Source organism: Somniosus microcephalus, unplaced genomic scaffold (assembly GCF_052327205.1).
Source record: "Somniosus microcephalus isolate GS21.2 unplaced genomic scaffold, FLI_Smic_1.0 scaffold176, whole genome shotgun sequence".
Classification (NCBI taxonomy): Eukaryota; Metazoa; Chordata; class Chondrichthyes; order Squaliformes; family Somniosidae; genus Somniosus; species Somniosus microcephalus.
The window spans coordinates 134,266-159,266 of NW_028225363.1; the positions used below are offsets into that span (position 1 = coordinate 134,266).

At 43.0% G+C, this 25,001-nt stretch overlaps 1 pseudogene; it reads right to left on the reverse strand.

The window, feature by feature from the left end:
- Positions 1-11,474: 11,474 nt before the first annotated feature.
- LOC147082097 (putative G protein-coupled receptor 139) lies at positions 11,475-12,919 on the reverse strand (annotated as a pseudogene).
- Between the last annotated feature and the right edge of the window lie 12,082 nt (positions 12,920-25,001).

The following is a 25,001-nucleotide window of genomic DNA, read 5'->3' on the forward strand; positions in this document are numbered from 1 at the left end:
TTTGTAAGCTACCAAAATTCCCTGGATTCTGGAGAGGTCCCAGCAGATTGGAAAACCGCAAATGTAACACCACTATTCAAGAAAGGAGGCGGACAAAAAGCAGGAAGCGGAAGGCAAGTTAGCCTAACATCTGTCATTGGGAAAATGTTGAAATCCATTATTAAGGAGTTAATAGCAGGGCATTTAGAAAATCATAAGACAGTCAAGCAGAGTCAGCATGGGTTTATGAAAGAGATATCGTGATTGACAACTTTGCCAGAGTTCTTTGAGGATGTAACAAACATGCTGGATACAGGGGAACCAGTAGATGTAGAGTATTTGGATTTCAGGAAGGCATTCGATAAGGTGCCACATAAAAGGTTACTGCACAAGATAAGAGCTCACGAGGTTTGGGATAATATATTGGCATGGATAGCGGATTGACTAACTAACAGAAAACAGAGAGTCACGAAAAATGGGTTATTTGCTGGTTGAAAATCAGTAACTATTGGAGTGCCACAGGGATCAGTGCTGGGAACTCAACTTTTTGCAATATATATTAACTAGCTGGGGGGAGCCTGGCTTTGCCAGGGCTGTTTTGGGCCAGGCGGTTTAAATCGAGTGCCAAACTTTGGGCCCTGTCTGTGTCCCTCTGTGAATCTGCTGCCGGGCAACATTTTAAATTGAGTCCCAGGCTTTAGGGCCCTGTCTGTGTCCCTTTGTGAATCTGCTGCCAGGCAACATTTCTACCTTTTAATACCTTGAAAGATGAAAGTGAAAGTACTTATAAATTGTTTTTGGTAAATCTTATGTTATTTTGAAAATAGATACTAACTTTTTCAAAGCTGGATGATCAAAGTAGTTTGAGCTGGATGCTGAAGTCATGGCAGTGAAACAATGGCTGCCACAACCCCGAGATGAAAACGATTAGTCCCGCCCACACACACACACACTGATTGGCCAACCATCAGGGGACCGTACTGTAGGATTGGTCAATCGTGACGGCACAGGATTGGTTGAACCTTGGCATCAGTCAATCAATGCTAAGTAGCAGATAATGGCCTAGAAATTCAGTTGGCGCCGCACCACGGCTTTAGCGCTGGAAATTTAGCGCCGGCGCTAAGTCCCCCTGCGCACGCCAAAAATTCAGTAGCGCCGCGCCCAAACGGCTGCCGACGCTACAGGAGGGTGTCCGTGCTTCGAAATGGGCGCTGACTGCCACATAGCGGTGCAATTCCGGCGCTGCGGCACCCGATGCGGTTTGGCAGGCTGGGGAAGTGCAGGCCTCCTTCTTCAGTTAAGGAGGAGCTGCCTGCACCCGCCCGCTGGCCGCTGAAATCTTGAAAAAAATGAGCCCGGCACCTCGGAGAAGTGCCGGGCTCGCAGGCCAGACGCATCTGTTCCGCGGGATGGGGGTGGAGGAGTCCGGGGAGGGAGGTGCGGGCAGGCGGCCGGCGGGAAAGCGGCCTGCCGCCGCGCGACATTAATGCGCCGGCGCTAACTCGTGTAGGACTCTGCTGAAACATCGTTAGTTGTGGCTGCCACGGGCGACGCGGCTGCAACTCAATTTCGGCGTTGGGCCCCGTCACCATGGCAACCGGGACGCTGTGCACACCGATGACGTCATCGGTGCCGGCGCAGCGCAACCGGTCTAACGCCGAGAGCAGGGCCCCACTGAATTTACAAACCGGCCATAACTCCGGCGCTAGGCCCTCTAGCGCCTCAAATGGGGCGCTAACCCTACTGAATTTTCATCCCAATGAGTTTAATTTTGAAGGTTTTTTGCATAAGGCGTGAAGAATTATCGTCCAACCGAAAAGTAAATACGCTTACGAGCGTCCCGGAAGCATAAGCTTTCTTCGGAGGTAACGCGCACATAGGTACGCCGTATAACTTTCGAGCGCATAGCCGGACAGATGCACACCCGAGGACAGACAGAAGGACAGACAGACAGATCGATTCCTTTATATATATAGATAACTTGGATGAAGGGACCAAGTGTACTGTAGACAAGTTTACTCATGATACAAAGATAGGTGGTTTAGCAAGTTGTGAGGAGGATACAAAGTGTCTGCAAAGGGATATAGATAGGTTAATTGAGTGGGAAAAATTGGCAGATGGAGTGCAATGTGGGAAAATGAGAGTTTATCCACTTTGGAAGGAAGAATGAAAAAACAAATTATTATTTAAAGTGGCGAGACTACAAAATGCTGCGGTACAAAGGCATCTGGGGCTCCTAGTACATGAAACACAAAAGTTGGCGTGCAGGTACAGCAATAATTAGGAACGCTAATGCAATGTTGGCCTTTATTACAAGGGGAATGGAGTATAAAAGTAGATACGTTTCGATGCAACTTTACAGGGCGCTGGTGAGACCACACCTGGAGTACTGCGTACCGTTTTGGTCGCCATATTTAAGGAAGGATATATTTGCATTGGAGGCAGTGCAGAGAAGGTTCACTATGTTGATTTCTGGGATGAAGTGCTTGATGTATGGTTGAGCAGGTTGGGCTTATACTCGGTGGAGTTTCGAAGAATGAGAGGTGATCTTATTGAAACATATAAGATTCTGATGGGGATTGACAGGGTAGATGCTGAGAGGATGTTTCCCCTAAGGGGGTATCTAGATCTAGGGGGCATAGTTTGAGAATAAGAGTTTGCCCATTTCAGCCGGAGATGAGGAGGAATTTCTTCTCTCAGTGGGTCGTGAATCTTTGAAACTCTCTACCCCAGAGATCTGTGGAGGCAGATTCATTGACTATGTTGAAATGGAGATTGACAGACATTTGATCTGCAAGGGATTCAAGGGGTTTGCAGAGTGAGTGGGGCAGTGGTGTTGAGGCCAAGATTGGATCAGCTATGATCTTATTGAATGGCGGAGCAGGCTTGAGGGCTCGACTGGCCAACTCCTGCTCCTGTTTCGTATGTTTTTCGTATGTTTCTATTATGTATCTAAGACTCCAGGCTGCTATATAAATGTCTCCTGTCTCCTTTGTGGTGTCACCTGGAGCCAAGTTTCCGCCCCTGGTTACGCCCCATCAGTGGTGTGTCATTTTGGGCAGAGCTGGAGTGGGCAGCAGATATTGTGAATGATGTTAATGCCTATAAATAAGGGCAAACAAAATAACTATTTAAAATTAAAGTAATTAATTCAAATAAATTGTAAATATTTTAAAATTAAATATATTAATATTCTCAAAAATAGTCTCATTGTTTTTCTGTAACAAAGTTTCTAATTAAGATGAATCATGTTTATCTTAAAAGTTTCTTTGATTGAGCAGTATCCCAGGAAGGTGGAGAGAGTGAAGACGAATCATCACTACACTAACTGGGGCGCGAGAAAGGTCGTTAGGTTCATACAGAAGATCTGGTGGGACCAAGACACCCAGTGTCGAAGACCAGAAACGGGAAGCTTCAAGAATGATTGCAAATGTGAGGAGCATTACTGAGAATCTCTTCAGTCGATGATTTCACCGCGGGCAGAGTCTAAAAAGGTTTTGGGAGAAGTTTAGCAACTGGCATAATACTCGGCATTTGATGCAGTAATTTGACTGGGGATTCACTGGTATGTAAAACTAACGGATATCTCTAGTTCTTGACCCACTCCCCAGAGGGAATAGTTTATTCTATCTGCTCTACCAAAACTCATATCATCTTCAAGACCTCTATTATGTAACTTCTTAACTTCTCTGTTCCAAGGATAATAGTCCTAACTGTTCAAACTTATCCTCATAACTGAAGGTCATCATCTCTGGTAACATCCTGGTGAACCTCCTCTGTTTCCTTTCTAAGGCTTTTACATCCTTCCTGAAATGTGGAGCTCAGCAATGTCAACAATACTCCAGCTGAGGATTTGCCAGTGATGTATAAAGTTCCAACATGCGCTTTTAGCTTTTATATTGTATTCTATTATAAACCCAAGTAATGTATATGATTTTTTAAGCACTTGTCAACTTGCCCTGCCACCTTTAAGGATTTGTGTATGTGGACTTCAAGGTACCTGTGCACATTTGAACTTTTCAAAATTGTGCCATTTATAGTATATTGACTTTACATTTTAGTCCTCCAAAGTGCCACACTTACAATACTCCGCACTTCTCTGACATGCCTCTTCCCATTGCACCATCCTAGCTATGAAATCCTGGACACTATCATCTACGTTTCCAAGTGCATCATGTGCAAACGAGATAATACTGCTCTCTAGGTTGTTTATAAAAAATTAAAAGAATAATGACTTAAAATGATACTTGATGAACACCATAGACAGCTACACCGCCCACTCGCCCCCAGTCTGAATAAACATCCATTCGCTTCAACCATTGGCTTCCTGTCACTGAGCCTATTTTGTATCCTTATCACCACTTTCCCCTTAATTCGCTCGGCTTATATCTTCTTAACAAGTCACATATCCAAGTATGCTGATGACACAAAATAGGCAGCTTTGTAAGCAATTTAGATGGCAGTTTAACATTACAAAGAATTATTAATAGATTAATTGACTGGACAGAACTATTGCAAATTGATTTTAATGTAGGCAATTGTGAGGTCACCGACTTTGGACGTAAAAATGATACATCAGGTTAATTTCTAAATGGTTAATAACTAGAAAAGCTGAGGGCCCAAAGAAAGTTGTGGATCACAAAAATGTCATGGACAGGTGCAACTATACAAATCCCTGGTTAAACCACACCTGGAATACTCTGTCAGTCCTGCGCATCACACCTTAGGAAGGATGTATTGTCTTGGACCGAGTGCAGTGTAGATTTACCAGCAAGATACATAGACTACAAGGGTTATATTAGGAGTGAATGGTTGGATTCCCTGGAATTTAGAAGGTTAAGATGTGAGTAGAATGAAGTTTTCAAGATATTAAGGGGAACTGATAGGGTAGATAGAGAAAAAATATTTCCGATATTTGGGGAGTCCAGGTCTGATGAACACTTCTATATGCAAAGGATGGTAGACATTTGGAACGCTCTTCCACAAACGGCAGTTGATGCTAGGTTAATTGTTAATTTTAAATATGAAATGGATGGATTTTTGTTAACTAAAGGTATTAAGGGATATGGGCCAAAGGTGAGTATATGGATTTCGGTCGTAGATCAGCCATGATCTCAATGAATAGCGGAATAGGCTCGAGGGTCTAAGTGACCTACTCCTGTTCCTGTTTAATGTCACTGCATTTGGGGAGGGCTAACAAGGAAAGGGGATACACGTTAAATGGTAGGAAATTGAGTAGTGCAGAGTAACAAAGGGAACTTGGAGTACATTTCCACAGACTCCTGAAGGTAGTAGGCCAGGTAGATAAGGTTTTTAAGAAGGCATACGGTATGCTTGCCATTATTAGCCGTGGCATAGAATACAAGAGCAGGGGTTATGCTTCAACTGTATAAAACACTAGTTATGCATCAGCTAGAGTAATGCGTGCAGTTCTGGTCACTACATTGCAGGAACGATGTGATGGCGCTAGAGAGGGTACATAGGAGATTTACAAAGATGTTGCCGGGAGAAGAGATTCTTAGCCATGAGGAAAGACTGGATCGGCTGGGTCTGTTTTCCTTGGAACAGAGGAGGCTGAGGGCAGACCATATTGTGCTGCATAAAATGATGTGGGGCCGAGATAATGTGGTTAGAAAAGGACATAGTTCCCTTAGCAGAGGGGTCAAAAACCAGGGGGCACAGAATTATATTAGTTGGTGCAAGATTTGGAGAGAAAGGTCTTCACCCAGAGGGTTGTGGGGTCCTTGAACTCGCTGCCTGAAAGGGTGGTAGAGGCAGGAACCCTAACCACATTTAAAAAGTACTTGGAAGTGCACTTGGGCTGCGTTAACCTGCAGGGCTGCGGACCAAGAGCTGGGAAGTGGGATTAGGCTGGATAGCTCTTTGTTGGCCGGCGTGGACACGATGGGCCGAACTGGCCGCCTTCCGTGCTGTAACTTTATATGATTCTATGATTCTAGGAGGGGACAGATAGTGTAACAAAGGTAATAAGGCATCAGTGACTAAGGTGACAGCAGGGAAAAAGAGAAATATGTCAAATCTCAAGGCAGTATATTTAAATACGCAAAGCATTCACAACAAAATAGGTGAATTAATAGCGCAGATAAAAATTAACAAGTTTGATCTAATAGCCATAATGGAGACATGGTTGCAAAGTTGCCAACGTTGGGAAAAAAATATTCCAGGATACATAACTTTTAGAAGGGATAGGTTAAATGGAAAAGGATGAGGGGTAGCCCTGATAATAAAGGATGGAATACAGACAGCAGAGAGCAAGAACCTTAGCTCTGAAAATGAAGAAGTAGAATTAGTTTGTGTGGAGCTAAGAAACAGCAAGGGGCTGAAAAAATTGGCGGGAGTTTTTTATAGGCCCCTAAACATTAGTTGTAATGTAGGGCAGAGTATAAATCAGGAAATTAGAGGCGAGTGTAGCAAGGGTAATACAATAATGATGGAGGACTTTAATCTACATATGGACTGGGCAAACCAAATTTGCAGTAACAGCGTGGAGGATGATTTCATGAAATGTATGCAAGATAGTTTTCTAGATAAGTGTGTTGAGGAACCGACGAGGGAACAGGAACTTAGAGCTAGTACTGTGCAAGGAGAAAGGATGAATTAATAACCCTGTAGTAAAGGGGCACTTTGGGAAGTGTGACTATAATAATATGACATTTTTATATTGAGTTTGAAAGTGAGTTAGCTAAATCCGAATCTAAGGTATGAGGGGCGAGTTGGCTAAGGAAGATTGCGAAAATACATTAAAAGGTATTACAGTGGATGAGCAATGGCTAGCATTTAAAGAATTAATACATAATTTACACCAAATATACATTCCATTAAGGCACAAAAACCCCAAAGGAAAAGTGGTCCAACCGTGGCTAACAAGAGAAGTTAAAGATAGTATTAGGTCAAAGGAAGTGTTTTAATGCTGCCGGAAAGAGTAGTAAGTCTGAGGATTGGGAAGATTTTAGTATTCAACAAAGGAGGACCAAGAAATTGATGAAGAAAGTGAAAATAGAATATGAAAGTAAACTAGCGAGAGACATAAAAAGAGTCTGTAAAAGCTTCTATAGATATGTAAAAAGGAAAAGATTAGTGAAAGTAAATGTGGTTCCCTTACAGACTGAGAGAAGAAAAATTATAATGGGTAGTAAGGACATGGCAGAGAAATTAAACAAATATGTTGTGTCTGTCTTCACAGAAGAAGAGGCAAAAAAACTTCCCGGAAATAGTGGAAAACCAGGGGTGTAGCGAGAATGAGGACGGAAGTTTATTAGGTTTAGTAAAAAAATAGTATTGGAGAAATTAATGGAACTGAAAGCTGATAAATCCCATGGATCTGATGGCCTGCATCCTAGTGTTGGCTATAGAGATAGTGAATGTGTTGGTTGTCATTTTCCAAAATGCCATAGAGTCTAGAATGTTTCCCGTGGCTTGGAAGGTAGCAAATGTAACGCCACTATTTAAGAAAGGAGAGACAGAGAAAATGGGGAACTACAGACTAATTAACCTGACATCATTAGTAGGGAAAATGCTAGAATCTATTATCAAGAACGTGGTAACAGGGCACTTAGAAAATAATAATAGGATTGAGCAGAGTCAACATGGATTTATGAAAGGGAAACCGTGTTTGACAAATCTTTTAGGGTTTTTTAGGTTGTAACTAGCAGAATAGATAAGGGGGAACCAGTGGACGTGGTGTATTTGGACATTCAGAAGGCATTCGATAAGGTGACATACAAGCGGTTATTAAAAATTTAGGGCTCATGGGATTGGGGGTACGATACCAGCATGGATTGAGGATTGGTTAATGAACTGAAAATGGAGAGTAGGAATAAATGGGTTATTTTCGGGTTGGCAGGCTGTAAATAGTGGGGTACCACAAGGATCAATGCTTGGGCCACAGCTATTCACAATCTACATCAATTATTTGGATGAGGGGACCAAATGAAATAGATACAAGTTTACTGATGGTAAATGGAATATAATGTGGAGAACTATGACATTAACCACCTTTGTGGGAAAAACAGAAAAGCAGAGTTTTTTTAAATGGGGCGAGATTGAGAAATGTTGATGTTCAGAGTGAACTGGGTATCCTTGTACACGAATCACTGAAATTTAACATGTAGTACAGCAAGCAATTAGGAAAGCAAATGGTATGTTGGCCTTTTTTACAAGAGGATTTGAGTAGAAGAATCAAGACGTCTTCCTGCAATTATATAGAGCCCTGGTGAGACCACTCCTGGAGTGTACAATTTTGGGCTCCTTACCTAAGGAAGGATATACTTGCCATTGAGGGATTGCAATGAAGTTTCACCAGACTATTTCCTGGGATGGGGGTATTCTCCACTGAGGACAGATTGAGTAGACTAGGCCTATATTTTCTAGAATTTAGAAGAATGAGAGGTGATCTCATTGAAACATGCAAAATACTTACAGGGCTTGACAGGGTAGATGCAGGGAGGATGTGTCCCCTGGCTGCGCAGTCCAGAAACAGGGGTCACAGACTCAGAATAGGGAGTCAGCAATTTAGGATTGAGATGAGAAGAAATTTCGTCACTCAGAGGTTGGTGAAACTTCGGAATTTTCTACCACAGATGGCTGTGGACGATGAGTCGTTGAGTATATTCAGACAGAGATCGATAGATTTTTGAATATTAAGGGAATCAGGGAAGATGGGGATAGTTCAGGAAAGTGGAGATGAGGTTTGTAGATCAGATACGATCTTATTGAATGGCGGAGCAGGCTCGAAGGGCTAAATTGCCTACTCCTGCTCCTGTTTCTTATGTTCTATTGTTCTTATGAATGCAAGCTAAGTAAGCGCTTCCATCATTTTCCGACAACCCGCCCACTGTTTGTGTGAGATTCCGGCTGTGTGGCAGGTCTGGGAGATCCCATTGCTGAAGCAGACAAGTGGAAAGCAGTTAAGAAAGTATTAGTGGATGTGGAATTAAAATTCATTCATCCATTGAGAACAGGAGACACCGTGGGTAGACGTCATTATGTAGGGAGCAATATTAATGATAAAGTAAAAGCTTTTAAATTATCCAAAAATGCTGGCAAGTAGATAGTAAGGACTAGCAAAGACTGCTTGGCAAATATTCGGAGTAGTTCACAAGTGAAGCACTAAAGGAGGGCTTGTATGATCGGCAGCGATCAACCGGTTTTTAAGTACAATTACAGTATTCAACCAAACAACATGGGAATCTGGAATCTAGGGACACAGACACCGCGAGATAAAGGAATGGGGACTGTCAGGAATGACAGTTTACTGACACTGTTACAAGTTTCCTCAATTAGAGAATATTTTTGAGGATCTGACAGTGGCTGAATTAATCGCAGTGCTTAAAAAAAGGCAGGAGAGATCCAATGGGTGAGCACCTGGGAGGGGTGCAATGTAAAAGGGAACTCTATTGGTGTAAGGGACGATATGTCATCTTTAACTAACCTGCTTCGGTTTCTGAAACACATCACTGGCCTGTAGGGCAGGGGAAATGCAGTTGTAATCACACAGTCGCATTGAAGCAGCGGACAAGGTCCCGCATCTACAAGTGGCGAGGAATTATGGGATGGGCTGGGAGATCTGGCACTGCACAGAGAGCTCATTACAAAATGTAAGAAGGTTATTGACAAATCGGAACCTGTAAGGGAGGGGTGACTATTGAACATCTGGGATCTTCCTTGATGCCAGTTTATTTATAATCTTTTGTTCAATAGAAGCTCAACGGGGATGTGTGTATCATACAACCAAAAATATTGGTAATAATACCAACAGAGGTAACTCTGTAAATCCATAGAAATGTAATGGGTGGGAGTAGTTCAATTGCCGCATTCTATCTGTACTGGATTCTTTGACACAGCAATCAAGAATTATCGATAGTCTTCCTCTTTCTTTCCACAGACAATTATTTTCTCGTTTTGAAATATTCACCTAATTTTCCCTTAGCTATTCCCTGAGTTAAAAAAATCCAAGCTCCAGCAACCCTTTGCATAAAGAAGGTTCTGCTAATCTATCTGCTCATTACTTTTGGGACAATTTGAAGTCGATCACCCTTTATTGCTTGCTCCACAATTAGATGGAATAATCTCTCCCTCTTCACTCTGCCAAATTGTTCATAATTATTAAAAGCTCTATTAAATCTGCTCTTAGATTTCGCTGCTCCAGTGAAAATAGTCCCAATATCTTGCCCCTCATCACCAATATAGTTCTGATCCATGGCACGGTCCTGGGTTATCTACATTGCCTAATCTCAGTGGAGTTAATGGCCGTTCCACAATGAGGGTTTGAATCTGTACCTGGTTTTCCAACGGTGGCCTCGTCAGCATTTTGTAAATGTTTATCAAAACATATGTTTCTTGTGATCTATGCTCATGTCTGCAAAACACATATTTCTGTTGGCTTTCCCATGGATTTATCCACTCGCAGGCATACTTTCTTGGAATTAATGTTTTGGATCTCTATCGCTGTTCATCCAAACCCTGCAGCTCCTTCCCATTGAGAGCCTGCTCCCATTCATTGGCGTTTCTGAAAGATTGAGGCGAGGTCACCGATGAACAATTTGTGACTGATTCTAAGTTGCTGGGATATTTTAATTATTATTTGGAACAATATGCAGCCGCATAACAAGATGGTAATTTCCAAAGATTCTTTCTGACCATTTGCAAATGTTAAGCCAAAGACAAGAATGCTTTATATCACTTTCATTTTACCTGATTTCAGGCATTGTTTTTAACAGGTCACTTGCAACAATTGTAATAGTTTAGAACGTTATGAATAAACATTAATTCTTACATTCCTTAACATTTGTTTGGGAGACTGATTGAGACAGAATAGCAATAATATTACCCATGATATTTTTATCGACAGCACTGAACAAGAGCAGACACCATCTTTGTGCTGAATGAGAAACACCAGTCAGCGCACAATCGAGATTTTAAGTCAGTATCTGGGACAACAGAGGTGAAAGGTCACATCGATGAGCCGAGATCCGAAAGTTTCCTCCATTCGAACACTGGTCACGTGAAAATCGTCAATGAGGAATGGAGTCCGATAGATAGATCCCCACCTACAATATTCACATCAAACTTCCAGGAAAGTTACCAATATCGGCGATCGCAAGACCTTTGATTGTTTCGGCACAGAATGAAACTTTATTGATGATTTTAAACTGGTGCGCCCGATCCCAGTACCTGCAGTGTAAGGTGGATTCCTCTGTTGCCCACATGTCCGACTCCACTGCTGAACCTCAACATTGTTATCTATGATCCCTGAACTTGAAATGTGCTAAATTAGCAGGAATAGGTTATGATTACTCAGCAAAAGCACCGTAAAACTAACGCAAAGCCGACATCAAACGCATGCTGCAAAATGGAAGAAATGTTTACAAAACAACTTACATTTCCAGAAAGAAGGACGTTCTACGGTGGAAAGGACGTTGAAATTGAGCTTCAGTTTAAAAAAAAGCTTTCGTTTTACCTGCTTATTCTTACTCTCATTTTCTAACTAATCTCAGAATTAGTGTCCAGGCGGATTTCGCCACATTCTGCAGCTCTTCTCTGAATTTGCTCTGCGTCGCTGCATAAATGCACGGGTTTGAAAGCAACTCAAAAACTTCAACAACGCTCCGGTTTCAGTGGCGATATATCCAGGATTTGTGTGGTTGCCTCGGTAATTAGTGGTGCTTATCAGTCTGGTAGTTACAATACTCACGGCATATGTCAGCCACAACAGTATAAAACTGCCCGAAATAGTGAACAATAAAATGATGGATTTCCTTCGGTTCTCCATCTCTGTATCACTGTGATTCTCACTCCTGTGACCTCGGAGTCCCCTGCGGGATCTGCTGGCCACCAAAATACGTCGAACGGTTAAAGAATTAAACAAGGCGATTAAAGTAAAAGGAATCCAAAGGACCCAGGCGCTGTGAAACCAGATGTAAGCTATGCCTGGAGGTGAGGTAAAAAAGCCTACACTTTTCAGGCAGCCCCACTGCACCTTGTTAATTATTTGCTCAGATTCCACTGCTAACAAAACGGGGATGTCCTTTAAAAAGATGAGGACCGTGAAGGATGTTACAACCGCGGCCGCAGTTCTCTCGGTGCAATACTTTGCTTTTAACCTCTCGCAGCAGATAACAACACATCGGTCAAATGTGAAGGAGACGGTGAACCAAACAGACAAATCGAGGGTGGCTGCAGTCATATATAGAATGAACGTACATACTGGAGTCTGGGACAGGAATGAAAGTGGAAAGCGATAACTAAAAATACGATACACTATTACATTAATGATGATGACCATTAGATCTGCTGTTGCCATGGCCACCATGTAGACAGAGATACACTTGGAAAGGCCGCAGTTTCCTCGGAAGACAATCGCGATTGTCACCAGGTTCGCTGTAAGAAAGAGAGAGGAGAAAAATAATGTTCCAGTGTCTGAATGAAATATATAGGGCAATACTTGTGGAGAGCATTTTACTCCATTCAGTGTGATTATCAATACGGAGCAGCGTGAGAACAGGATTGGTATTGGAACCATTATCTGGGAATCGGACTCATACATTTTAATGAGCTGCTACAGCGCTCACTCTGCACGGGGCTGTGGCTGGAGGGGCGGGAAGACGGTCCGAAGAACCGCCAAAGTCCTTGTGTAGCTGCTTCAAAGAGCATTGTAAAATCAGTGAGGTTATTGGATTAAGGGAAGCACGGAAAGTATGAATAGGCGGTTCACGAGTTGGTTCCAGTCACTACCGACTAATTAATACTGACATCTAATAAACAACTTACCTTTTCCGACCAGGCTGACCAGGTACACAGTTAATCATGATAAACAGTAAACAGGTTACAATGGCTCACCGGGGACAGCGACGGCTGCGAGAATCGGGTAATAAATCTCTGTTATCTGCAGCATAGTTGGTTGACCCATTTTCTATGTGAATGGAAGATTTCTGTGTCAGAGCTGAAAGACTCTGACTGGCGCACGGCTGAGGCAATGGAAGGGAACCTATATTTATCCACACATCAATCCTCCAGCGAGTCAATCAGGTTAAATCATAATTAGCATTTGTTACAGTCATTGAACAAATAGACTCAGGTAAGTTGTTTTTCATCTGACACGTCAGATTAATAGAAATAGTTGAAATTGATATGGGAAAGTTTATCAAATAAAATATAATTAAATCATTCTTTACAATTAGAGTGTTCAATCTCTCAGTACTGCTGCTGCCTCTGTTACTACAGGAGCAATGAAGGCAGCCCCCTAGCCCTACACGTCCTGACCCTATACTTTACCCAGTTTTGTTGCTCCAAACCCTCCAGAACAGGCGGTGATCAAATCTTGCGGTATTGGTGATGGCTACAGTCATGCGGTATTAAAGGTAACCGCGTTCCTCTGGTAGCTGTAGTAAAGCTACACTTACACAAGAGGTGAGAGTGCTCCTCCTGTACTTGTGGCAGCCCTACACTTAAACTAGAGGTGACTGAGTTTCTCTGGTACTATTGCTGCCCCTACACTTACACTAGAGGAGACAGTGCTCCCCTGGTACTAGTGGTACCCCTGCACTTACACTAGAGTAGACAGTGCTCCTTCAGTACTGGCGGTACACCTGCACTTACACTGGAGGGGAAAGTGCTGCTTCAGTGCCAGTGGTGCCCCTACCCGTACACTAGAGGACACAGTACTCCTTCAGTACTAGTGGTGCCCCTACACTTACACTAGAAGAGCAGTTTACTTCATTACTAGTGGTGCCCCTACACTTACACTAGGGGAGAAAGTGCTCCTTCAGTATTGTGGTTCACTACACTGATACTCGATGACTTTGCTCCTGCGGTGCTAGATATATCCTTGCATTTAGACTACTGCTGGACGTTAACGTCCTGTTATAGTGGTTCCCACACTTACACAAGCAGTGCTCCTTCTTCTATGGTACGAGTGGTAACCCTACATATATACTAGAGGTGTCCGTGCTTCAGCAGTAGTAGTGGTAACCCCAAACTTTCAATGGTAGTGACAGTGATGTTCTGGTATTAGTAATAACCTACAATTAATCACGAGCTGACCATCCTCGACAGGTGCAAGTGTCACCCATACACATACAATAGAGGTGCTCCTCCTGTACTATTGGTAATCCTATACTTATATTAGAGGTGAACACGCTACTCCATGTCTAGTGTTACCCTACACTTATACTAGGTGTGAACATGTTCCCCCTTACTAGTGGTACCCTTACACTTACACTGATACTGAAAATGCTCTTATGGTATTAGTGGCAGCCTACATTTACACAAGAGCAGACCGTACTCCTCCTGTACTAGCAGTACCCCTACACTTACACTAATGCTGAACTTGTTCCCTACACTTTAACCAGCGGTGATCCTTCTTCTACGGTATGAGTGGTCACCCTACATATATATGAGAGGTGACCGTGCTTCACCAGTAGTAGTGGAATCCCCACACTTACAATGGTAGTGAAAGTGATGTTCTGGTATTAGTGATAACCTACAATTAATCACGAGCTGACTGTCCTCGACAGGTGCTAGTGGTTCCCCTAAACATACACCAGTTGTGACCGTGCTCCTCTGGTAATAGGGTGTCTGCACTTACACCAGATATGACACTGATTTTCCTCTGCTATAGCTGATTATATTCCTATTCGAGGCCCCAATCTTGTTATATGGACGGAGACCCATCTATTGCACTACTGGCGATGAATCTGCTGTTGCAGCACCAGCGATATACCTGCCGCTGAGACACAAGAAAGAATACAAGAATATAAGAAATTATGAGGGTGCTAGATAGAGTGGACAGGAAGGGCCTATTTCATTTAGCAGGGAGGTCAATAACCAGAAGACATAGTTTTAAAATAAGTGTTAGAAGGATTAAACAGGAGAGGATGATAACTGTTTCCAGCCAGAGGGTGGTGGGGCTCTGGAACTCACTGTCTGAAATGGTGGTAGAGACAGAAAATCTCATCACTTTTAAAAATACTTGGATATGGACTTGATGTGCCATAACCTACAGGGCAACGGACCAAAAGCTGGAACGTGGGATTAGGCAGGTGAACTCTTTCTCGACTGGCACAGACACGATGGGTCGCATGGCCTCCTTCTGTACCGTACATTCTCTGCCGTACATTTCTCTGATTCTATTCGGCCCTTCGAGCCTGCTCCACTATTCAATAAGATCATGGATGACCTTCTGCCTCAAATCCAGCTTCATGCACTCTCCTCAAATCCGTTGGTTCCCTGAGTATGCAAAAATCAATCGATCTCTGTGTTGAAAATAGTCAAGGACTGAGCATCGACAGCCCTCTGGGATAGCGGATTACAAAGATTGACAAACCTCTGAGTGAAGAAATATCTCCACAGCTCAGTCCTAAATGGCTGGCTTCTTATTCTGAGATTGTGACACCGAGTTCTAGATTTCCTGGACAGGAGAAACATCCTTCCAGCAATTACCCTGTCAAGCTCCTTAAGAATGATATACGTTTCAATGAGGTCACCTCTCATTCTTCAAAACTCTAGGAATTATAGGCCTAATTTACTCAGTCTCTCCTCAGCCTAGGAATCAGTCGAGACAATCTGTAAGGCAAGTTTATCCTTCATTAGTTAAGGAGAGCAAAATTGTACACAGTACTCCAGGTGTTGTCTCGCCAAGGCCCTATATAATTGCAGTAAGACTTCTCTAATCTTATACACCAATCCTTTTGTAATGAAGACGAAAATACCATTACATTTCCTAATTCTTTGCTGCATCTGCATGTTAACTTTCCTTGATTTCTGTACAATGACACCCAGGTCCCTCTGAATACCAACATTTCCCAATCCCTCAACATTTAAAACATATTCTGCTTTTCTATTTATCCTACCAAAGTGGATAACTTCACATTTTTCCACAGTAGATTTCAGCTGCCATGCTCTTACTCATTCACTTAATCAGTCTATATCAATTTACAGTGTATTTGCATCCTCGTCACAGCTTACATAAGAACATAAGAAATAGAAGCAGCAGTAGGCCAATCGGCCCCTCGAGCCTGCTCCACCATTCAATAAGATCATGGCTGATCTGATCATAACCTCAAATCTTCTATCACTCTCCATCCCAACCGATGCCATGTGATCTCCCGGGAGAGGTGAAAAACCAGTTAAAAAACCCAATGGCCAATTTGGGAGAAAAAAATCTGGGAAATTCCTCTCCGACCCATCTAGGCGATCGAAACTCGTCCAGGAGATCACTCTGTCCCTATACTTTCTACAGTACTTACCTTCTGTAAAGGCAATGGCCACCCCAGCCAGGAACAGGAAGAAAACCATCTCCTGAAATCTAACACAGAATTAGAACACAAGAAGTAGGAGCAGAACCAGGCTACATGGCCCCTGGGCCCGCTCCACTACCCACAGGGCCATGGCCATTCCGAACCTAGACTCATGTCCAATTTCCTGCCATCTCCCTGTTACCCTTAATTACCTTTACTTCTAGGAAACTATCTATTTCTGTTTTAAATTTATTTAATGATGTAGCTTCTACAGCTTTCTGGGGCAGCAAATTCCACAAACATACCACCCTCTGTGTGAAGAAGTTTCTCCTCATCTCAGTTTTGAATGAGCAGCCCCTTATTCTAAGATTATGCCCCCTAGTTCTAGTTTCACCCATCATTGGGAACATCCTCACCGCATCCACCCGATCAAGGCCCTTCACAATCTTATATGATTCAATAAGATCGCCTCTCATTCTTCTGAACTCCAATAAGTAGAGTCCCAATCTACTCAACCTCTCCTCATATGACCACCCCCTCATCCCCGGGATTAACCGAGTGAACCTTCTTTGTACTGACTCGAGAGCAAGTATGTCTTTTCTTAAGTATGGACACCAAAACTGTATGCAGTATTCCAGGTGTGGTCTCACCAATACCTTATATACCTGCAGCAATACCTCCCTGTTTTTATATTTTATCCCCCTAGCAATAAAAGCCAACATTCCATTGGCCTTCTTGATCACTTGCTGCACCTGCATACTAACTTTTTGAGTTTCCTGCACCAGGACCCCCAGATCCCTTTGTACTACTGTACTTTCCAGTTTCTTGCCATTAAGGTAATAACTTGCTCTATGATTTTTCCTGCCAAATTGCATAACCTAACACTTTCCAGTATTGTATTCCATCTGCCAGATCCCTGCCCACTTACTTAGCCTGTCTTTGTCACTTTGCAGGTTTTTTATGTCCTCCTCACTCACTACTTTCCCTCCCATCTTTGTATTATCTGCAATCGTTGATATGTTACACTCGGTACCCTCCTCCAAATCGTTTATATAGATTGTAAAGATTTGGGGACCCAGCACTGACCCCTGCGGAACACCACTAGTTACTGATTGCCAGTCTGAGAACGAATCATTTTTCCCAACTCTATGCATTCTGTTAGAGAGCCAATCCTCCACCATGCCAGAATATTACCCTCAATCCCGTGATTATTTATCTTAAGCAATAATCTTTTGTGTGGCACCTTGTCAAATGCCTTTTGGAAGTCTAAATACACTACGTCCACTGGTTCTCCTTTATCCACCCTGTATGTTACTTCCTCAAAGAACTCAAGCAAATTTGTCAAACATGACTTCCCCTTCATGAAACCATGCTGAGTTTGTCCTATTAAATTAAGTTTATCCAAATGTCCCGTTACTGTCTACTTAATAATGGACTCCAACATTTTACCAACCATAGATGTTAGGCTAACAGCTCTATAGTTTCCAGCGTTCTGCCTGCTACCCATTTTAATTAAGGGTGTTACATTAGCAGTTTTCCAATCTGCCAGGACCTTTGCAGATTCCAGGGAGTTTTGGAAAATAATTACCAATGCATCCACAATCCCTACCACCACTTCCCTCAAGACCCTAGGATGTAACCCATCAGGTCCAGGGGATTTATGCGGCTTGAGTCCCATTATTTTACCAAGTAACACTTCCTTAGTGATTTTAATCATATTTAACACCTCTCCGCCTAGAGCCCCCTGTTTGTCCAGTGTTGGGGTATTCTTAGTGTCCTCTACCGCAAAGACTGATACAAAATATTAGTTCAGCGTTTATGCCATCTCCATGTTTCCCACCATTAAATTCCCGGTCTCATCCTCTAAGGGACCAACATTTACTTTAGCCACCCTTTTTCTTTTTATATAACTATAGAATCTTCTGCTATCTGTTTTTCTATTTTTTGCTAATTTACTTTCAGAATTTATCTTCCCCTTCTTAATCAATCTTTTAGTTATTTTTTGCTGTCTTTTAAAGACTTCCCAATCTTCTATCCTCCCACTAGATTTGGCTACCTTATATGCCCTTGTTTTTAGTCGGATACTATTCTTAATTTCTTTAGTTAGCCACGGATGGCTATCTTTTCTTTTGCACCCTTTGTCCTCAGTGGAATATATATTTTTTGGAAGTTGTAAAATAACTCCTTAAATGTACACCACTGATCATTTACCGTCTTACCCTTTAATCTATTTTCCCATTGCACTCTAATCAATTCCGCTCTCATATCTTCATAGTCTCCTTTATTCATTCTCAGCACGCTTGTTTGAGATCCAACCTTCTCACCCTCTACTTGAATATGGAATTCAACCATGTTATGGTCTCTCATTCCAAGGGGATCCTTTACTAGGACATTTTTTATTAATCCTGTCTCATTACACAGGACCAAATCTAATGTTGCTTGCCCCCTGATCGGTTCGGTTATATACTGCTCAAGAAACCCATCCCTAATACACTCAATTAACTCATCCTCAAGGCTTCTCTGCCCAATTTGATTTCTCCAGTTAATATGATTTTTAAAATCCCCCATAATTATAGCTGTTCCCTTATTACAAGCCTCAACTATTTCCTGATTAATACTCCGTCCAACAGAGTTGCAACTGTTCGGAGGCCTATAGACTATGCCCACCAGTGTTTGTTTCCCCTTATTATTCCTTATCACTAAGGAAGTAGTACTTGGTAAAATAATGGGACTCAAGGCGGATAAATCACCTGGACCTGATGGCTTACATCCCAGGGTTTTGAGGGAAGTGGCGGTAGGGATTGTGGATGCATTGGTAATAATCTTCCAAAACTCCCTGGACTCAGCAAAGGTCCCGGCAGACTGGAAAACTGCTAATGTAACACTTTTTTAAAAAGGGCAGTAGACAGAAGGCTGGAAACTATAGAACGGTTAGCCTAACATCTGTGGTAGGTAAAATTTTGGAGTCCATTATTAAGGAGACAGTAACAGGACATTTGGATAATCATAATTTAATAAGACAAAGTAAGCATGGTTTTATGAAGGGGAAGTCATGTTTGACAAATTTGCTGGAGTTCTTTGAGGAAGTAACATATAGGGTGGATAAAGGTGAACCAGTGGACGTAGTGTATTTAGACTTCCAAAAGGCATTTGACAAGGTGCCACACAAAAGATTATTGCTTAAGATAAAAAATCACGGAATTGGGGGTAATATTCTGGCATGGATAGAGGATTGGCTATCTAACAGAAGGCAGAGAGCTGGGATAAATGGTTCATATTCAGACTGGCAATCAGTAACCAGTGGTGTTCCGCAGGGGTCAGTGCTGGGTCCCCAACTCTTTACAATCTATATTAACGATTTGGAGGAGTGGACCGAGTGTAACACGTCAAAGTTTGCAGATGATACTAAGATGGGAGGGAAAGTAGTGAGTGAGGAGGACATAAAAAACCTGCAAGGGGACATAGACAGGCTAAGTAAGTGGGCAGAGATTTAACAGATGGAATACAATACTGGAAAGTGTGAGGTTAGGCACTTTGGCAGGAAAAATCGTAGAGCAAGTTATTATCTTAATGGCAAGAAACTTGAAAGTACTGAAGTTTAAAAGGGATCTGGGGGTCCTGGTGCACGAAACTCAAAAGGTTAGTATGCAGGTGCAGCAAGTGATTAAGAAGGCCAATGGAATGTTGGCTTTCATTGCTAGGCGGATAGAATATAAAAATAGGGAGATATTGCTTCAGTTGTACAAGGTATTGATGAGACTGCACCTGGAATACTGCATACAGTTTTGGTGTCCATACTTAAGAAAGGACATACTTGCTCTCGAGTCAGTACAAAGAAGGTTCACTCGATTAATCCCGGGGATGAGGGGATGGACATATGAGGAGAGGTTAAGTAGATTGGGACTCTACTTATTGGAGTTCAGAAGAATGAGAGGCGATCTTATTGAAACATATAAGATTATGAAGGGGTTGGATCGGGTGGATGCAGGGAGGATGTTCCAGATGATGGGTGAAACTAGAAGTAGGGGGCATAGTCTTAGAATAAGGGGCTGCTCTTTCAAAACTGAGATGAGGAGGAACTACTTCACTCAGAGGGTGGTAGGTCCATGGAATATGCTGCCCCAAAAAGCTGTCGAAGCTACATAATTTCATAAATTTAAAACAGAAATAGACAGTTTCCTAGTAGAAAAGGGAATTAAGGGTTACGGGGAGCGGGCAGGAATTTGGACATGAGTCTAGCTTCGGATAGGTCATGGCCCTGTGGGTAGCGGAGCGGGCCCAGGGGCCGTGTAGCCTGATCCTGCTCCTGTTTTCGTGTGTCTAATGCTGTTAGATTCAGGAGATAGTCCTGTCATAGTGGATTGGCGGTTAGGATCAGATCAGCCATGATCTTATTGAATGGCGGAGCAGGCTCGAGGGGCCAATTGGCCTACTCCTGCTCCTATTTCTTATGTTCTTATGTTCTTATATCTCAACCCAAACTGTTTCACTACCCTGCTCCTTTGACCCAATATCATTTCTCTGTATTAGAGTGATTCCTTCCTTGATTAACATAGCCACCCCACCTCCCCTCCCTTCCTGCCTGTCCTTCCTGATTGTTAAATAACCTGGTATGTTTAATTCCCAGTCATGGTCACCCTGCAGCCATGTTTCTGTAATGGCCACAAGATCATGCCCATATGTAGTTATTTGTGCCGTTAACTGGCTCATTTTGTTACGAATGCTACGTGCATTCAGATAAAGAACTTTCAAATATGTTATGTGACACTTAGTCCCTGTTTTTTCCCCTTTTACTACTTTACCTTTTAATCCATACCTTCTGTCCTTTCCTGACACGTTTTGTTTTTTAACTTCCCCACTGCTACCTAAGTCGATGACCGTCTCCATTGTAATTTCTGTTATTTGCACTCTAGAAACCTCCCCCCCACTAATTAGTTTAAAGCCTTCTCTACAGCCCTAGTTATATGATTCGCCAGGAATCTAGTCCCAGCACTGGCCAAGTGGAGTCCGTCCCAACGGAACAGCTCCCTCCTGTCCCATTACTGGTGCCAGTGTCCCAAGAAGCAAAACACATTTCTCCCACACCAGGCATTGAGCCACGCATTTAACTCTTTAATTTTATTTATCCTAGCTAAATTTGCTCGTGGCTCGGGTAATAATCCAGAGAGTATTACCCTTGAGGTTCTGTTTTTTAATTTTGCCCCTAGCTGCTCATACTCCTTTAACAGAAACTTCTTCCTTGTCCTATCTACGTCGTTTGTACCAACATGCACCACGACAACTGGATCCTCCCCCTCCCACTCCAAGTTTCTTTCCAGCCCAGAAGAGATGTCCTTAACCCTGGCACCGGGCAGGCAAAACAGCCTTCGGGACTCCCGCTCTTGACTGCAGAGAACCCTACTTATCCCCCTAATGATACTATCCCCGACCACTACAACATTTATTTTTACTCCCTCCACTTGAATGGCCCCCTGTATCACGGTGCTGTGGCCAGGTTGCTCATCCTCCCTGCAGTCCCCGCTCCTGCCCTCACAGGGAGTAAGAACCTCGATACTGCTTGACAAGAGCCAGGGCTGCGGCTCCTTCAACACTACATCCTGGATCCCTGTACCTTCCTCACTCGTAGTCACACCATCCTGTCCCTGACCAAGGACTACATCTGCATTAATTAATTTCATAGGTGTGACCACCTCCTGAAACATAGAGTCCAGAAACTTCTCCCCCTCCCTGATGTGTCGCAGTGTCTGAAGCTCGGTCTCAAGCTCTTTAACATGGAGCTTGAGTTCCTCTAGCAGCAAACACTTATCACAAATGTAAGCACCGTGAGCCTCAATGGGGTCCACCAGCTCCCACATTTCGCAACAGTGACACATCACCTGTTCACCCATATCTGTGTAATTAATTAAATTTCTTATTATTAGTTATGAAGACTCTCTGCCCCGATATAGATGATAATATTACACCACTATTTAATAGGCCTTATCAACTTAAAATTATAGAAGAAAAGGAAGAGGACCTACCAACCAGCTGGTCACCAACCTCCTCATGAATGCTGTCTGGGGGACCTGTCCGGTTGAATTGTCTCGCTGCTCCACGTCCTCAGTGCTGGATTAGCCTGAGAGAGGGAAGCAAAACAGAGCAAAAGCACCCCCTCACCTCCCACTTGCCTGAACTCTCACACTTACCAAAATCTGCTTAAACTCAATGTGATTGCACCTAGCTTTGCATCATCAGCCAACTTGGATATATTATACTTAGCCCCTCATCGAAACCATTGATATAGATTGTAAATAGCTGCAGCCCAAGCACTGATCCTTGCAGTACCCCACTAGTTACAGCCTACCAACCTTAAAATGACCCGTTTATTCATATTCTGTTTTCTGTCCGATAACCAATCCCCAATCCATGTTAATATATGACCCCCAATCCGATGAGCCCTTATCTTATATAGCAGCCTTTTATTTGCCACCCTATCGAATGCCTTTTGGGAATCCAAATATACTATGCCCACTGTTTCCCCTTATCTACCCTGCTAGTTACAACTTCAAGAAATTCTATTAGAATCACAAATCTGTGTTGAAGGTGCCCAATCATATTTTGATTTTCTAAGTGCTTCGTTACCAAGTCCCTAATAATAGATAATTTGATTAGCATTTTATCTGCTACTGATGTCAGGCTAACTGACCTGTTGTGCTCTCAATGTTCTCTCCTCCTATTTCTTGAATAGCGGGTTTACTGCTGAAACACACAAATCACGCGGCGGGGGGGGGCGATGTTGAATCTAGGAAATAGTGGAAGACGAAAACCAAGGCATCCACTAGCTCTGTAGCCACCTCTTTTAAAACCCGAGGATGTTGGCCATCAGGTCCTGGGAATTAACCGGTTTTTAGTCCCATTAATTTCTCCAGCCTATTTCTTTACTGAAACTAATGTTTTTAAGTTTCTCATTCCCACTAGATCTATGGTTCCCCACTATTTCTGGATTGTTTTTTATGTATTCTTCTGTGAGGACAGATAGAAAGTATTTATTTAATGTATCTGCCATTTCCTTATTCAGCATTACAATTTCTCCACTTCATCTGAAATGGTCCTTAAACGGAACTTGGGAGGCTGCCCAGAGAATGTAAATGAAGCAGTTTTTGACTTGTCAGATGGTACAGGAATAGGAACTGGGGTCACTCTCTTAACTTTTGCCTCCCTCCCTTCCTCAGGGGCTGGCTGGCTGTCGGTGCTAAACGAATTTTCCTGTGTCTCGAACAACGAGCTCATCGGACGATTGGCATCAGAAGCTTGCAGATTTTAAGCAGAGATAGCCGGAAGCCCAATTTCAGTTAGTTTCGTCCTCACGTCTTTGAGCCCATGTTCAACTTGTGCAACATGCTTGGCAATCATTCCCAGAACTAGACCAAGTTCTTCGCCAGTGTAGACAATGAGAGCAAAAATCGGGGAGAACTACTGAAAGGCGGCTGGTCCACATCGTCATCAACAACATCCTGCATTTATATAGTGCCTTTTAATGAAGTAAAATTGTCCAAGGCGCTTCACAGGAGCGATTGTCAAACACAATTTAGATGGGCAGAACTGCGGCAAATGGAATTTAACCGTGTAAAGTGTGAGGTGATGCATTTTGGGAGGACTAACAAGGCAAGGCAATACACAATGAATGGTAGGATCCGAGGAAGGACAGAGGATCAGAGGGACCTGGGTGTGCATGTACATATCGCTCTGAAGGCAGCAGGACAGGTAGATGAGGTGGTTAGAAAGGCATATGGGATACTTGCCTTCATTAACCGAGTCATAGAATATAAGAGCAGGGAGGTTATGATGGAGCTGTACAAAACGCTAGTTAGGCCACAGCTGGAAAACTATGTGCAGTTCTGGTCGCCACACTATAGGAGGGATGTGATTGCATTGGAGAGGTTGCAGAGTAGATTCATCAGGATGTTACCTGGGCTGGAGCGCTTCAGCTATGAAGAGACTCTGGACAGGCTGGGGTTGTTTTCCTTAGAGCAGAAAAGGCTGAGGCTGTAGTAAATTATGACGGGCATAGACAGGGTTGATAGAAAGGAACTTTTTCCCCTAATCTGCTCCAGCCCTACAACACACTGAGATAGTTAGTTCCTCCAATTCTGTGCTCTTGCTCATCCTCGATTTTTGTCGCTCCACCTTTGGCGGCCGTGCCTTCAGCTTCAAATGCCCTAAACCCTGGTAAAACTTTCATAAACTTGAACCACTCTCTCTCTCTCCTCCACTAAGGCGTTGCTTAAAACCGATCACTTTGGCCAAGCTTGTATTAACCTGTCCTAATATCTGCATATGTGGCTCGGTATCAAATTAGTCACAGAGTCATTGAGTTATACAGCACAGAACGAGGCCATTCAACCCATCGTGTCCGCACCGGCCATCAAGCCCTGTCTATTCTAATCACATTTTCCAGCACTTGGCCCATTGCCTTGTATACTATGACATTTCACGTGCTGGCCTAAATGCTTCTTGAATGTTGTGTGGGTCCCTGCCTCTACCACCCTTTCAGGCCGTGAGTTCCAGAGTCCAACCATCCTCTGGGTGAAAAAGTTTTCCCTCAAATCCCCTCTAAACCTCCTGCCCCTTACCTTGAATCTCTGCCCCCTGGTTATTGAACCTTCTACTAAGGGGAAAGGTCCTACACTAACTATGCCTCTCATAATTAGGTACACCTCAACCAGGTCCCCCTCAGCCTTCCCTGCTCTAAGGAAATCAAGCCCAGATTATCCAGTCTCTCTTCAT